The sequence below is a fragment of the Camelina sativa genome, chromosome 20 (assembly GCF_030686135.1).
Source record: "Camelina sativa cultivar CO46 ecotype springtype chromosome 20, ASM3068613v1".
Classification (NCBI taxonomy): Eukaryota; Viridiplantae; Streptophyta; class Magnoliopsida; order Brassicales; family Brassicaceae; genus Camelina; species Camelina sativa.
Genome location: NC_141899.1, coordinates 27304070 through 27307967, shown reverse-complemented (window position 1 = coordinate 27307967; position 3898 = coordinate 27304070). Strand labels below are relative to the sequence as shown.

Genomic DNA, 3898 nt, shown 5'->3' with positions numbered 1-3898 from the left:
CGACTCAACATTTTTTTTCTTGTTTTTGCATTTTTATTTTGTAGTTTTCTTAGATTTTTATCCCATACTCTTTCTACTCTACTCTATCTTTTAATACAATGTCATTTTCGTCTATTTTGATTGTTTTGTCATTCGTTTCTATGTCCGAGTAGTGTAGCAAAGTTTCTAGGGATGAGATAGATGATTAGGTGTTCTTGATCGGTTAGGATGCTTTAGTTGATTGTGATGATTGATAGATTTCCTTCTAGGTTGATGTTCTTAATGCTGTCAACAGACTGAAAGGTTGAGATTAGATCTAGGGCGTTTACAATGCTACAGGCCGAAAGGAGTAGATAAAATGCTTGATTAGGTCAATGCTAGAGGTTTACTTAGCTCTGAGTGACAAAATCAGATGAGTTTAAGTCTACTGACAAAAATGAATTGTTCTTAATGCCTGCTTGTTCATATTGCTAGTGCGACAGTGTGGTAGTATGTTCAAGGTTGATTGTTGCTAGTGCGAAAGTGTGGTGACAAGGTTTTAGAGGTTAATTGTCTAGGAAATAATTGCTTGAGGCATGTAAGGCATCCATACTGGTCTAGAACACTTAGGATTCGATTACCCCCATCGTTAGGAACTTTCGTATTTTATTTGTTTACATTTTCTTTACTTACTCGACCACTTACCCGATCAGGTACATGATAACCTGCATCGAGTAATACCTCGATCTGTTCATAACTTACTTGCATACTCGATCACCCCCACTCGATCCTGTACTCGATTGCTTGCATCGAGTGCTTAGGACTGTTGGAACGCAAACCTTAATTGCGTGGCTTGACTTGTATTATACTGATCATATCCTTCTTGCTAGCAATACACAACCATTTGGATTGATAACCCTTTGTACTACAACTTCATAGGGGATTGATACCCTGGGTGAAAACATATCTATCAATTTGGCGCCATTGCCATTTGGTTGTTTTAATTTTGCTACGTTTAGGATTTCAGGACTTGCTAGATCGAGTTCGTTTGTTTATATTTGTTTCGGATACTGACTTGTTTGCTTTCGCTTTTGTTTGTTTTGAATATCATGTACAACCCGAGCACCCACCCGACCCGTCACTCGATCATCTGGATCGAGTTGATCCTCGTGTACACACTCGGATACATACATGTGCATGCAAACACGATCCAGAGGTAGCCAGAACCTGAGTCCTTTCATCGACAACATCGACAGACCTCGGCTACTAAGACAACAACAAGTTCAACCGGAACCAGCAATCATTGAGGAGACGATGAATAATCAGAACGGTCCACCAGCTCCTGAAGCAAGGACCAACATAGGAGCAGGAGATGCTCCGACTACTCACACTCAGAGGAATGGCATTGTGCCACCAGCTGTGCAGAACAACAATTTTGAGATCAAGAGTAGTCTCATCCAGATGATACAGAGCAACAAGTTTCATGGACTGCCAATGGAGGACCCATTAAATCATCTGGATGAATTTGATAGGCTCTGTAGCCTCACTAAGGTAAATGGAGTCAGTGAAGATGGATTCAAGCTCAGGCTTTTCCCATTCTCTTTGGGAGATAAGGCACACATCTGGGAGAAATCGCTCCCTAAGGAGTCCATCACCACTTGGGAAGCGTGCAAGAAGGCATTCCTAGCCAAATTCTTCTCCAACTCCAGAACCGCAAGGCTGCAAAATGAAATTTCCGGCTTTGTACAGAAGAGTAATGAAACGTTCAATGAAGCTTGGGAACGTTTCAAGGGGTACACTACTCGATTTCCACATCACGGCTTCTGTAATGCTTCATTGCTGAGCACACTATACAGAGGAGTGGTCCCCAAGATACGGATGTTGCTGGACACAGCAAGTAATGGTAACTTCCTCAACAAGGATGTTGATGAAGGTTGGGACCTAGTTGAGAACTTGGCTCAATCTGACAGAAACTACAATGAGGAATATGATCGCTCTGTGCGATCTACAGGAGAGGAAGATGCCAAGTATAAGAGGGACATGAAAGCCCTCAATGACAAGCTCGATCAGCTCCTTAACCAGCAGAAGCATGTTCATGCTATATCTGTGGAAGAGCAGTTTCAACAAAAGATGGGGAGACTATGCAGCAAGAGGATGTTAACTACATCAACAACCAAGGAGGGTACAACAGAGGGTACAACAACTTCAAGCCGAATCCGAATCTGTCTTATCGGAACCCGAATGTTCCGAATCCTCAAGACCAAACTTACCCATCTGCAGTTCAAGGGAACCAGACCCAACAGAAGCCTTTTGTCCAGTACAACCAAGGCTATGCACCTAAGCAGCAATACACAGGGACCTACAACAAACCACCTGGATTCCAACAACACCAAGGTCCACCAAACCAATCACAAGAAGCCGAATTACGAGGTCTCATCCAGAAAATGATTCAGCAACATGCTACAGCTTCTATGGACATCGCGAAACGGTTCGCAGAGATGAGCAACAAGATCGACTCAGGATACAATGACCTCAATGCCAAGTACGAATCACTCAACACAAAGGTTCGATACCTGGAAGGCCACCACAACAATCAACCAGCACCAAAGATCAATCAACTCCAAGGAAAAGCTGTTCAAAACCCCAAGGATTATGCGACTGCTCAGGCCATTTTCCTTGATGATGACTATGAGGATTACCTCATTGGGGACAGTGATGATCAAGATGGGGAGGATGTGGACAACCCAATGAAAAATGAGGCCACCTACTATATATCCGAGTATGAACCCGAGCCTTCACCCGAAGAGACTGATCGAGTTGATGATCGAGCACTGGTTCAAGAATCACAAACTAAAGAACAACCCGAAGTGGAACCCGATGACCTACACGATGGTGTTGATCGGATGAAGCATCGAGTAGAAGTTGAGAAGGAAGATCAGCCTCAACCACCTGCACTGGTAGGAGGGGAGTTAGAGGAAAGGTTCAATGCTGCACTTGACATCCAGCTGAAGGCGCTTGCAGAGGGAATGGCTAAGCGCAAAGCTCCACCACCTAAGCTTATGCCCCCACATGAACTTCAGCAGGAAGCTGCAAAGGAAGCAGCTAGACTGGAGGACGAGGTTAAGGAAGCTGTCAAGGAGATCGGATTTGAGATTCTGAGAAGTGGAGTTTGCTTGGATCCAGTGGAGTTTGCTTGGATCCTGAGGTGAGAATTGAGGAAAAACTTGAAGATCCTGGCTCTTTCACCTTGCCGTGTTTGATAGGACTTCGGATCTTCAAGAGCTGTTTGTGTGACCTTGGAGCTTCGTTCAGCATTATACCACTTTCAGTTGCTAACAAGCTGGGATTCACTGATTTCAAACCAAGTAAATTGTATTTGGTTCTAGCCGATAGAACAGTGAGGCATCCGATTGGTATTCTGGAGAATCTGCCTCTAAGGATTGGGAGACTGGAAGTGCCTACCGACTTCATGATCCTGGATATGGATAAGGAACCAGATGATCCACTGATTCTAGGAATACCATTCTTGGCAACAGTTGGTGTTGTGATCAAAGTGAAACAAGGCAAGATCAAGATAGAGCATGGTGAGCACTTGAAGATGGAGTTTGATGTGAAGAAAGGGGTTAAGAGGCCAACCATTGATGGTCAAGCTTTTTCCACCAAGACCAAACAAAGGAAAATGCAACATCTTGAAGAGGTCAAAACCACATTTGCCATGGAACCTGGACAAAATCTAGCAGACCTTTTGAACCAGCCTGCTGTAGTGGAGAGGATTCCAGAACCTCTTCCACATGGATCACATGCTTAAGGAGTATGAAGAGTCAAGCTTAGTGACTTTAAACAAGCTCACTTGGGAGGAAGTCCCAAAGGTATCTTTTAATTTTAGTTTATTTGTTTTAATGTAGCAAGGAAGCCCACTCTCGGTGAAGCCCACCAACCG

General features: G+C 43.8%; 1 non-coding gene across 1 annotated transcript; it reads right to left on the bottom strand.

Moving 5' to 3' along the window:
* Nucleotides 1-1674: 1674 nt before the first annotated feature.
* LOC147919448 (small nucleolar RNA R71) lies at nucleotides 1675-1781 on the bottom strand. The gene has a single exon (XR_015594191.1). It is a non-coding gene; the product is annotated as a small nucleolar RNA R71 (small nucleolar RNA).
* Nucleotides 1782-3898: the final 2117 nt, after the last annotated feature.